Here is a 13529-nt window from a genome sequence, read left to right on the forward strand (position 1 = left end):
ATATAAACATTGCCATGATAGTCCAAGATGAAACTGAAAACACCACACACACACACACACACACACACACACACACACACACAAACACACACACACTATATTTGGTCTGTTAATTATGTGTTATGAATTAAAACTAAATATGCAGTCACATTTTCAGAGATTGTTTGTGTGAAACACATTTAGTATATTAAATTTCTTTGATCTAACACATGTATTTTCTGAGATCATATAGGACTGCTCATACACCATTACTATGGTTTACAGTATTACAGAATACTTCATAGCTGTTTATGATTGATTTACCAAGTAAACAATGCACTTGGCAAACTGTGAGCACAATAACCACAACAAATGTCTAGTCAGGTGGGAAGATGTCCTGCCTAATATTTCGGCCACAGAATAAGTCAATAGTTTTATTACACATTTTATAAGGGGAATCAAATGACAATGAGCCAGATGAAAAAACAGTAAGTAAACTGTTTATTATTTCAAAAGTACGCACCATAAGTGTTACCATATTTATCCCATTGAGAGGCAAGTTGGTCAGTGCCTGTATGGAAAAATGTTTGCGGGTTCCCATACCCAGGAGCAAAGGGGAGGCCACAGCCCAGCCCTCCCTAGTTCTCAACGCAAAAAAAAAAAAAAATGAGCACCATTGCTATGGAAACCTGATTGTACCCAGGCAAGCACCTTTTTGTCTGAAGCAAATCGATGGGCATAAATGTGTTTCTTCTGGACTCCAAAACTATGGAAATCATATGGGGAGAAATCAGGACTGTATGGAGGATATGTAAGAGCTTCTCAGTGAAATTTCTGCAGAGTACTCAAAACAATAGTCATGCCAGCTCTGGGAAAGCCATGACTACCTTTTTCTTTGACTGCAGGGGCCCACTGCTCATTGACTTTTTGGAACACAGCGTTACAAGTAATGCACAGAAGTAAGTGGACACTTTACACAAATTGATGGTTGCCATGAAGTCCAGACACCGAGAAATATTGACAGATGCCATCATTCTGTTGCAGGATAATGCCAGTCCACATACTGTTTCAACTAAATCGCAGAAGTTTCAATGGGAAGCCCTTACATTGCCTCCATACAGACCTGATATTTTTGGAAAGATATTTGTGGCCACTGATTTGCAATGGACAAGGAGAGTCTTAATTGAGTAAAGTCATGGTTCCATAGGCAACTGAAAACATTTTTCCATGAAGTCATTAAATGTCTTGTCTCACAGTGGGATAGATGTATTAACAGTTATGGTGATTATTTTTGAATTAATAAACAGTTTGCTTATTTTTTCCCATCTGTCTCGTTTTCATTTGACTGATCCTTATAAGAAATGAGCAAACAATGAAATTATGAAATTAAAAAAGAATAAGGCCTGAAAAACTACTGGAAATGTCAAACATGCACTGAGAAATTATTAAATCAACATTGTAAACCGAACTATAAGGTTAATGTCTACACTACATGGTCTTTAGTCATTCCATTATTTGCATCCATCAGGAGAATACATTATCATATACTAAAATGATACAGGTTTCTTCAGAAGCTTGTATTTGTCTCTTGCAGACATAAATATGATGGTCAGCATCAGCTGGCGGAGTCACAGTGATGAGCTGGAGGGCAATATTGATCATCCCAAGGTGATTTACTCATACAAAAAGAAAAAAGAAAAAAAAAAAAAACTGCTATTGTATGGTCAATTTCACAGTGTTGATTTTTGCACATCCCCCCCCCCCCGCCCCATTTTGGTGAAACTATCTGAACACTTATTTATCACTTTGACTTTTTATTTTTCTCTTACAGTCTTACAGTTACAATGATTTCTACACTAATAAATAAGAGCACTAAAATAAATAATAATGCTATAATGATATTTCTTGGGATATGTAACACATTGTATCAATCTCAATATTCCAATTCGTCCTGCATGAATGCATCCACTGAGTAACAACATTTCAGTGTCAGTACAGGAGAATGAAAATTTATAATACATTAAAAGGGAGCAAGTTAATGCACATGAATTTAGGTTCACCTGAAAGAAGAGAATGAAAATTTATAATACATTAAAAGGGAGCAAGTTAATGCACATGAATTTAGGTTCACCTGAAAGAACCTAAATTCATGTGCATTAACTTGCTCCCTTTTAATGTATTATAAATTTTCATTCTCCTGTACTGACGTCCCTGGGCATACAGTTTGAGGTGGTGGGTAGGGAGAGTAAAATTTTCTTTGTTTCTTGTATAATGTGAATGAACAAAATGGTTTCCCTCAAATACACTCATGTTCAGAAAAAAACAGAACGCCTTGAGCAACTAGAGATAGGATGTTCATTTTCACAGGACAGGTACATTATTATATTCTGCAGAAATGAATAGCATTTGAACCATGGCATCGTATGGGTTCCAGGTCAACAGTATGAGCGAATTGTACTGTTAAATCAGGGAGTATGAAAGAGGGTGCATTATTGGTTTGAGAGAACATGAAGCATCTCTTGGGGAAATTGCTGTTCGTATGGGACGAAGTGTTTTGGCTGTGAACTGCGTGTGTGAAGAATGGTTCACGGAAGGCTGTAGAACATGATGAGATGGATCAGGTCGTACCACCCAGACCACCACCTGAGAAGCTTGACACCTCATCCTAATAGCATTGGAGGACAGATCTGCATCCTCCTTGGCTCTAGTGAAACAGTGTAACACATCGTACACTATCAGGGGTGACAGTCCATTGCTGTTTATTATGGCATGGGTAGGAACAGGAAAAATCTGTTTAAATGATAATGCGATGAATAATGAGAATTTGGTGGTTTTTGCGCAAATCACGCGAACTCAGCGGTTTTTAAGAAAGTAACGGAAAATCGGTGTTTTTCAACAAAATTTCTGTGTCCTCGTAAGAAGTGTCATAAATCTAATTATGTCAGTGACATATTAAATGTTGAAATGTTCCATGTTCAACTATTGCACTACTTTTTGCAGTCGTGACATCACTAGTGGCCTTTCGACTATGGACTTTTGCGAACGTGTACAAATGACCACTGTGCGAATTTCGATTATTTCTTTCTTTTGTAGTGTATGTGCCACAGTATGTCATTTCAAAGCAATGGTGCAATGAGAATCTATCACAAACACATCACCCTGCTCATTAAATGTGGTTAATAATGCAACAACGATGTAAGGCTTGAAGAAATGAGATCACTGAGACTTGAGACAGTAGCCGAATGAGTAAGCCATAACAAAACGGATAGTTTCGTGGTTTGCGATACAAATGGATGTAAGTTTGTGTCCCACTGCATGCTAATATATATTTTTTTCCATCGTAGCATTGTCAACACAGCCTGGGTCTTTTGTTATGAATGTAACGCAAGTATTTGGAAGGAGGTGGGTGCGAACACTGCCAACACTGTCATCAATCATTGAGCTTATGACGCTAGCACCTTTTACAATAAAAGTAAAGGAAAAAATCCGAAAGTGTAATACAAGTATGTTCTGCAATAAATGATGTTAACATTTCCGTCTGATTAGAGATCGAAGAATGAAATAAATATTTGGGTGTTTATTTCTGAATATGTGATGAGTTCCGAATAGTTGGTGAGGCAGGTATCTTAAAGGGCAGCATTAACTTCTTTGACGGAAATGAGCAGCTATAAGGTTCATCTTTTTGGATTTCCAGCACGCTGGATTAATAACAGGACAGCAACTTGAGTTAACCAGTTTGATGTAGAAAACAGCCAAAGTTGTCAAATTCAGTTACTTTTGTTTAATTGATGACCGGTTTCACGTATGAGAACCTATTCTCAAATCATCTTACCAAAGAAAAAAGTGTACTGTATGATAGAATGCAAACTACGTTAATACTGTACATGCTTGTGTTTAAGCAATTAGTTAAGTTTACAGAGACCATTCATTGGCAGGACAACTGTTTTAGGTATGCTCTTTGCCAACACTTGCACATAAACAATATTTTGCACAGTACCAATAGCAATGTGGCATTGAAGGCTGAGTGCGTATTTTTCTGCCTGTATTAACTTACGAAAATTTTAATTAATATCGATATGATTGTTTTCAAATTTCGGTGAAATAAGTTTCGTTTAAGCAGTTACCAGACAGCTTGCCATGCTTGTGCAGAGATGACTTAGAAGCAGCGCCAATTCCCATTTCTGGCTACTTGGAATGTGGTTGTTTGGTGTATAAACAGAGAGAGAAAGCAGCCAAAAAAAACCTCTGATGCTGTCAAGCTGCCACATTCACGCATGCACATAGCTGTCTCAGTTGGAGTGGGGTACACTTCACTTGACTAATGTTTTGTTTGTGGCGCATTTTTCAATCATTTCGAAGCTGTTTCAGTTCCTGCATTCGGATACTCATTTTTATCATCTGCTGTTTTTTTTTTTTTTTTCATTGTATTCTTATTCTAGACTTGGCAATGAACACGTGTGTTCTGTGAAAATGCTGAAGCCTACAGTAACCACTGATGAAAGGGCATTAGAATTCGAAATTAATGGTTTATATGCTCCCGATAAGTTAACAGTGTTTTGTATGACTTTCATGGGAGACCCATCTTTGTTAGCTTGTTGCCTTATTCTTCTTAAAAAAACTATGCATACGCTCACTTTTTCAAATGTTTACTAATTTTTACTTCTCTGATGTAAGGATGAACTATGCTTCTTTTGTCTAAGGATGGATTTCTGTTATGTCTGTGTTTACCCCATTAGTCCAGATCTTGGTAAAAACAGCTGAAAATGCAGCACATAAATGAGCCTTACTATCAGTTCTACATATGTGTGTTAAAAAAAGAAGAAGAAGAAGAAGAAGAAGAAGAAGAAGAAGAAAAAAAGAGTGCATTAAAATAAAGTATTATTGTATTAAAATACTGTGTTACTGATGGGAAATAGAATTTAAAACTCAACACTTCTACTAAAACATATTATAAACAATGTTTGCAAGCAACATTAAAAAAATTAAGAAATTAAATTCTGTTTTATTTTTAACCCAAGTTAAATATCTTTTGTAAATATTTACCTTCACGCTTTCTTGGAGATATTCATACAGAAAAATCAGATGCTAAGCTAAGACATTTTACTTACTAACAATAGCACTGCAAAGGCAAAGATTTTTCTTTACATTAAAAGATTTTCTTCTAAGTTTCATTTCTGCTATTCCGTAAGAAATTTCAACCATTTAACATAAATATTTAAGTTGGTGAGAAAAATTGTTGAGTGTCAAAAATAGATTGTGGACCTGAAAAAAGGAGAGTTTTGTACACTTTTTAATGTGCTGGATACTTCACTGATAAATATTTTTTTTTGCAGTATTTAAAATATATGTATCACTCCACACCATTCTTGCTAAGCACAGCAACAGTAAACATATGTTAAAAATTGAAATAATAGTCTCTGTTGCAGATATTTCATTGATGACGCATTTCACCCTCCTAGCACATCTTCAGATCATTCTTGAGCCACGGAGACCAGCTTCTGTAGTCTCCACAGCTCAAGAATGATATGAAGAAGTGCAAAATATGTCATCAATAAAATATCTGCAATGTACTATTATTTTCATTTTTACCTTTGGAATTTGTTTTAAAATAATTATTGGTGTCAAAATTTTTTGTTAAAATAATTTTTCTCTACACTTGTCTCATGTTTGGACCACCCTATCTTAGGAACAGTTCCATTTTCAACATAGCATTGAAAAATGGTTAAATATGACAAAAATAGAAACCTGACAACAGAATAAGCTTTCCAGAAAATAACATCAAAAAGTGCAACAAATAACACTGATTTTGGTCATATAACAACACCGATTTTTTCCTGTCCCTAGGCGTGGGTTACACACGTGCCATCCATTTCTCTGCCTAGCTTTGACGAATGTGCAGAAACATGCCAGTTGGCAATGGTGTATGGAACGTCATCACTGATGGCTGCATTCTGATTCACCGCAGACAGGGGGAGTGGCACACAGAGACTGCATTTGCACAACACATACAGTGCCAACTCGTGGCCTTCCGGTGTGGGGTGCTACTGTATACAATTACAAATCACAGTTGGTGCATGTCCAGGTCACTATGACAAGTGTGACCTACACGGATGACGTCCTATGACTCCCAGTCACACACTTTCTGCACAACACGCCAGATGTCATTTTTCAGCAAGACATGTTGCTGCATGAACACGTGCCTTCTTGAAGTTATGTCAGCTTTTTGCCCTGGCCTGCCAGATCACCAGACTTGTCACCAATCGAAAATGTGTGGGATATGGTGAAAACACAGATGCACCACTGCGACCCAGTGCCAACCACCACAGATGACTTTGGAACCAGGTTAATGCAGCATGGATGGCTATACCACAGGATACCACAGGATGCCATTTGCGCCTTATATGCACTGATGCCATTGCACATGGAGAAAGATATCAGGGCTCATTGCACAGAGGTGACTGAAATGCTAATCATTTCTGCAGAACATATTAATGTACTTGTCCTGTGAATTTGAACGTCCAATCTCCAGTTGCTCAAGGTGTTCTGTTTTTTCTGTATATCCACGAACCTACTACGTTGTCATAGCAGGCGGAGAGCTGGTACACCGACATGGCGCGTCCCAGATGGCAGGTAGGGGGGTCCTCGCCGGCTTGCCGGCGGACTTGAGCAAAATACGATAGCTCTCACACAACATCAAGAAATCCCCTAGTGTCTGTTCTGGTATCCAGCGATTAGTGGTCAGAGTCAGTCTGTTCACCTAGTTGATGCGGCTGTGAAATATGGCTTGATCTCAACAATCAAGTCTGCAATCATTGTGATCTTTTGCAAAGATCACCGCAACTAAACTCAACTTGAAGTGATCTTGGTGGAACAAAAGGAAATGAATCCACTACCCCAGGCCCCAGTCAACGCACTGGATTTTCCTGGTCATCAGATTCTGGGGGACCAGGAACATCATGAGGAAAAGAATCAGAGCTTTTCAAAATCTCTTCGCAAACACTACATTGTCACTCTCAATACAAACACACTCTTCAAACTTGGAAAACTAAAACAACTCACAGACATACTAGAAAAGTTTCATATCAAAATTCTTGCCATTCAAGAGACGCGCTTCAGAGATGAAAACCATTTCAATAGAGAAAATTACAGGATCTACAAAGGGAAACCTGCTGTCAGAAGAGGCATACCATCATTGTTAGGTACAGGATTTGCTGTACATAAATCAGTAATGGATAGCATCATAGACTTCAGTTCTATATCAGAACATATTTCCACACTTTCCTTCAAATCAGGTAATAAAGCATACACAATTAGCAATGCTCATGCCCCCCAAATAACAATAATAGAAAAAGCCGCAAGAAGTTGAAAACTTCTGGGAAGACATGGAAGAAGTAACTAACAACATTCTAGAAAGACATGTGAAAATTTTAATGGGAGATTTTGGTTGGTTGGTTGTTTTGGGGAAGGAGACCAGACAGCGTGGTCATCGGTCTCATCGGATTAGGGAAGGATGGGGAAGGAAGTCAGCCGTGCCCTTTCAGAGGAACCATCCTGGCATTTGCCTGGAGCGATTTAGGGAAATCATGGAAAACCTAAATCAGGATGGCCGGACGCGGAATTGAACCGTCGTCCTCCCGAATGCGAGTCCAGTGTCTAACCACTGCGCCACCTCGCTCGGTGGGAGATTTTAATGCGCATTTAGATAAAGAAAGAAAATACACACAAATCACAGGTCCGCACTCGGCACATGTTCATACAAAGAAAAATCGAGACCACCGCATAAAATACTGTCAAACTTTCAACCTCAAAGTTATGTCGACGCAATTTCGAATGCCAAGACGAAAACTTACAACAGGAAAGCACCAAACACCGTGTGGGGAGAATTCCAGATTGATCATGTGGCCATTTCCACCAAATGTACACGGGAAATTCTAAATGTCAGAACATGTAAGGGATTTTTTGAGTTTGGTCATTATTTACTACAAGTTAAGATTAGGAAAATCCCAAGGCAGAAAAAAAACAGCATGAAACAAAAGAGTCAAACCTGATCTGGAATACTTGAAGATAAACAGGGACAAAGTTGTTGAAGAGATTAATAGGCATTCAACAGACACATGGTCAGACTTTGCGAAAACAATTCAGAAGGTAATGCGATGGGGGGAACCTCCTAGGAAACGAAAACATAGATGGTGGAACACGAATTGTGATCTAGCCATTGAAAGAAGAACACAGGCATGGAAGAAATTCAGCAGTAACAGAACATCAGAAACATGGAAGGAATTTCATGAGATTCAGAAATAATCAACAAAGGAAATCAGAATAGAAAAATGGGCATAAGACAACAACAGGTCGAAAGAAATTAATGAAGATTACAAGAGAAATAACACTAGAAACTATTACAGAACATTCACAGAGAATATGAAGGGTTATAAACCTCCTAGCTCTGCTTCTGAAGAACAGATGGATCCCTCGAAACGAACACGAAAGAAAATTGCAAAATCCTCAAACAATACTGTGATGAACTTCTAAATTGGAAGAAACCCACAGAAAAATTAACCTTCCAAAAGGCCACAGCCAACCTAGATTCTAATCCACTCACAATAGAAGAGATAGAGAGAATCATCAAACAAATGAAAAATAACAGAGCAGCAGGAGAAGATGGTATTATTGCTGAGATCTGGAAGCTTCAAGATGAAAACATCACCAAGCAAATTAGTAAGATTATCTCAGAAATTTGGGTCACAGAGAAGTTGCCAGAGGAATGGAAATGTGCTTTGATCCATCCCCTACATAAAACGGGTGATAAGTCAGGTTGGTTGGTTGGTTGGTTGGTTGGTTTGGGGAAGGAGACCAGACAGCGTGGTCATCGGTCTCATCAGATTGGAGAAGGATGGGGAAGGAAGTCGGCCGTGCCCTGTCAGAGGAACCATCCCGGCATTTGCCTGGAGCGATTTAGGGAAATCACGGAAAACCTAAATCAGGATGGCCGGACGCGGGATTGAACCGTCGTCCTCCCCGAATGCGAATCCAGTGTCTAACCACTGCGCCACCCCGCTCGGTGATAAGTCAGATCCAAATAATTACAGAGGTATTTCTTTACTACCAGTCACATACAAAATTCTCTCAAAGGTGTTATTAAACAGACTAGAACCACAAGCAGATCCGCATATAGGGGAATACCAGGCAGGCTTCAGAAGATGGAGGTCAGGCATAGAACAGATCTGGAACTTGAGAACACTTCTGAAAGTCAGACAGACAGGAAATACTGTAGTTATCTTTGTTGACTTTAAAAAAGCATACGACTCCATAGACTGACAAACGCTCTTTGACATACTGGAAGAATATGACATCGACAGAAAAACCAGGGCAATTATACAACAGACGCTCACAGACACCACCTCAAAGATTAAGTTCATCGTAGAAATTTCAGAACCCTTCCAGATACACACAGGTGTCAGACAAGAAGATGGGCTTTCACGAATCCTGTTTAACATAGTCTTAGACAAAACTGTCAAACAATGGAAAGAACAAGTTAAAGGAATACAGCTAGGAAGAACACATGAAACAAGAACAATCATAAAATGTCTGGCATTTGCAGATGACATAGCCATACTTAGTAATAACACAGAGGAGGCAAAGGAAGCACTGGAACACCTACATGAAATAGCTGCCGAAACAGGTCTACAGATATCGTATGAGAAGACTCAGTACATGGAACGACAAACCAACAATGTACACATCATGCAAATGATGTATGGATCCGTAAAAAGAGTAAAAAAATTTAAATATTTAGGGGAATACATACAAATAGGAGGATCAAACAAAGCATCCAATACAGAATGAACACAAAGACTCCAGAAAGCATACAAACTCACATGGTCACATTAAAATAAGAAAAGCATATCAAGACAGGCCAAAATTAGACACTACAAAACAGTTGTATTACTGGAAGCACTATATGCATTAGAAACGACCACAATTGGAGCATCAGGCATTATAGAGACAGAAAAAACAGAACGCAAAATTCTCAGGAAAACATTCGGACCAATACACAAAGATGGCATATAGATGAAAAGACCTACAAATGAGTTATACCAACACACTGACGGACTCACAGACATAATCAGAAAACGCAGAGTAAATTTCTGCGGACACATACTGAGAATGGACAACACCAGACTTACAAAGAGAATCTTTGAAGTAGTAAAACATTCAAGCCTTAAAACAAATTGGTATCATGAAATAGAGGAAGACATAAGGCAGCTGATGATCAACAAACAAACAATAAAAGACAGAAAGGAATTCAGGAACAAAATTAGGAATGCAAAATTTATGGTAAATGAGAAGAGGAAGACGGGAGCATTATGGATTGAACAAAGGAAACAAGAGCTTAGTCAAAGGATGAAGAGATTTTGGGAAGAGAAAAGGAAGAAAAGAAAGAAGTGAAAATTGTGTCATCATGAGATATTTGAGTTCAAACACTGTCCATAAGGGCAAACACTTTTTACTTACAAAACTTACAACACTAACTCTGTGATATATATCACAGAGGTAATATTGTAAGTTTTTGATATATATCACAAAGTTAATATTGTAATATAATAGAAGGAAACATTCCACGTGGGAAAAATTATATATAAAAACAAAGATGAGGTGACTTACCGAACGAAAGCGCTGGCAGGTCGATAGACACACAAACAAACACAAACATACACTCAAAATTCAAGCTTTCGCAACAAACTGTTGCCTCATCAGGAAAGAGGGAAGGAGAGGGAAAGACGAAAGGAAGTGGGTTTTAAGGGAGAGGGTAAGGAGTCATTCCAATCCCGGGAGCGGAAAGACTTACCTTTGGGGGAAAAAAGGACAGGTATACACTCGCACACACGCACATATCCATCCACACATACAGCCACAAGCAGACATATTTAAAGACCTATATGTCTGCTTGTGGCTGTATGTGTGGATGGATATGTGCGTGTGTGCGAGTGTATACCAGTCCTTTTTTCCCCCAAAGGTAAGTCTTTCCGCTCCCGGGATTGGAATGACTCCTTACCCTCTCCCTTAAAACCCACTTCCTTTCGTCTTTCCCTCTCCTTCCCTCTTTCCTGATGAGGCAACAGTTTGTTGCGAAAGCTTGAATTTTGTGTGTATGTTTGTGTTTGTTTGTGTGTCTATCGACCTGCCAGCGCTTTCGTTCGGTAAGTCACCTCATCTTTGTTTTTATATATAGTTAATATTGTAAGTTTTCTAAGTAATGGATGAGATAGTTCATCATCATTTCCAGTGCACATTTTGAGAGATTTTTTTCTATTTTTTTAGTATCCGAACTTTGTATGTCAAGTTACCCCAAAAACAATACAATGCCCAATAATGGATTCAAAGTAGCTTGTGTATGTTCCTTTTCTTGTGTCCATGTCAGTAGCAGTGGATAATACTTGCATTGCAAATGCAATGCTGTCCAATTTATTTCCTAGGTTCTCAACATGTGCCTGCCAGCTCAAATTTTTTCCCATATTTAAACCTAAGAATTTGACTGACGCAACTACCTCTATATCTTGGTTGTTGTGAACAATATTAATCTGCTCACATTTTGACTGTTTGATTTTGAGTTGCATCATGTGAGTCTTAGATATATTTAGATTTAACCCATAAAGATGAAACCAAGTTACTACGGTACTGAAGGTACTGATCACAGACTTGAGAATTTTCCCAATTTTTAAGTAAGACAGAAGTACCCTCTGAGAATAGAACTAAAGGGGAGATGTTATTTATTTACAGAATCAAACGCCTTTGTGAGGAGACAGGAAATTCCTGCCACCATATTGCTCTTGTCTAATGATGTACTTATTTTCTCAATGCATGGTGTAGGAAAAGATTGATTGCTACTTACTGTAAAGAAGATATGTCAACTTGCAGACAGCCACAATTAAAAGACACTTACATAAAGCTTTCAACCACAGCCTTCGTTAGTAGGAGAGAGATATACGCTATTCACACACACAAGCAAGCACACCTCAAGCACACACGACCACCAACTCCAGCATCTTGGGCTGGAATGCAACTATCCCATGGGATGCAAGCAGCAATCTGGAAGGGGTACTGTATGGTTGAGGAGAGAGATGAGCCCTGTCTGGTGGAGTGTGCGCGAACTAGTCTGCAAATGGGCACAGCGTCAGGAGGTTGTGGGGCAGGGAAGTGGGGGAAAAAGGAGCAAGAAAGGACAGGAGCAGGAAAAGACAGATGGATGAGTTGGCAGAGGGCTGCAATTAAACAGGGTGGGAGATGAGAATGGGGAGGAGATAATAGGACAGAGGGGTTGGAAACAGTGGGAACAGTATGTTACTGTAGATTGAGGCCACATAATTATGGGAGTGGAGAATGTGTTGTAAGTAGCGCTCTGCCAATGCATCCACTTGTCTTTCCCTGGTCCTCTCCTTTTTTCCCTACCTCCCTGCCACACAAACTCCTGACACTGCACATTTTGGCAGTCCCTGCACACTCCACCAGACAGCATTCGTGTCTCTCCCCACCCGTACACTATCCCTTTCCCTTCCGCACCCCTCCAGATTACTGCTTGCATCCCACGTGATAGTTGCATTCCGGCTCGAGATGCTGGAGTTGGTGGTCGTGTGTGTGAGGTGTGCTTGTTTGTGTGTGTGAATGATGTGTGTCTCTCTTTTACTGATGAAGACTGTGGCCGAAAACTTTATGTATGTGTCTTTTCTTTTAATTGTGCCTGTCTGCAACTTGATGTGTCTTCTTTACAGTAAGACACACCAAGCCATCTTTTCATACATTTTTGGTATTTCTGCCTGGCGTTTCCATTGCTTTATTTTCTCAATGAAACTGTTCACTGCATCTACAAAAGCATGCACATTACCCTAGCTATCAAAACTCCTTGGGTGGAGATTATATACATGTATGAGAGTAGTATATGTAGTATGTAGTTTGATATGTGTCAATCAGTAGCAATGAAAATTTCATCTCCTGAAGGTAAGAAGTAGCCAGCAATGCTGTCTCTTAATTTTATAGTTTTCTGGAGTGAATTTTGCTTTTGAGGTAATTACTTTCTGTTTGCTTTGTGTGTGTGTGTGTGTGTGTGTGTGTGTGTGTGTGTGTTGGGGACGGGGGGGGGGGGACTTGCAGTCCTGGGGGGAGGGGGGGGGGGGGGAACCTGCAGTCCTGGGGGGAGGGGGGGGGGGGGACCTGCAGTCCTGGTACACACGAAATCCCTGCAATATGCCTCTAGAGGAGCTGAAACAAAATGGAGTAGCTCTTTGATAAGGCAGAGATAGGTCTTTTGCCTTGGTTCCTCTGGCAGCATGCCAAAGTGCTATGGCACGGAGATTTTAATGCATAACAGGACTGTAAAGAGACAAAAAAATTACTAAATAACTATAGTTTTTTAAGGTGATAAATAAAACTTCAAGATTATACCTCATAGAGTAAGGCTAACCCCATACCAAATTTTTGTGTAGCTTCAAAGTAACAAAATGAACAGGCAAGTTAGCAAGGCTGAGAACAAGTCAATTGAGCGGGAGGATCACATG

The 13529-nt window shown here is 39.3% G+C and overlaps 1 protein-coding gene across 1 annotated transcript in view; it reads right to left on the reverse strand.

Annotated features, from left to right (window-relative positions):
* LOC124777260 (rootletin-like) overlaps positions 1-13529 on the reverse strand; it is a 239025-nt gene that overhangs the window by 54013 nt on the left and 171483 nt on the right.

The sequence above is a fragment of the Schistocerca piceifrons genome, chromosome 2 (assembly GCF_021461385.2).
Source record: "Schistocerca piceifrons isolate TAMUIC-IGC-003096 chromosome 2, iqSchPice1.1, whole genome shotgun sequence".
NCBI lineage: Eukaryota > Metazoa > Arthropoda > Insecta > Orthoptera > Acrididae > Schistocerca > Schistocerca piceifrons.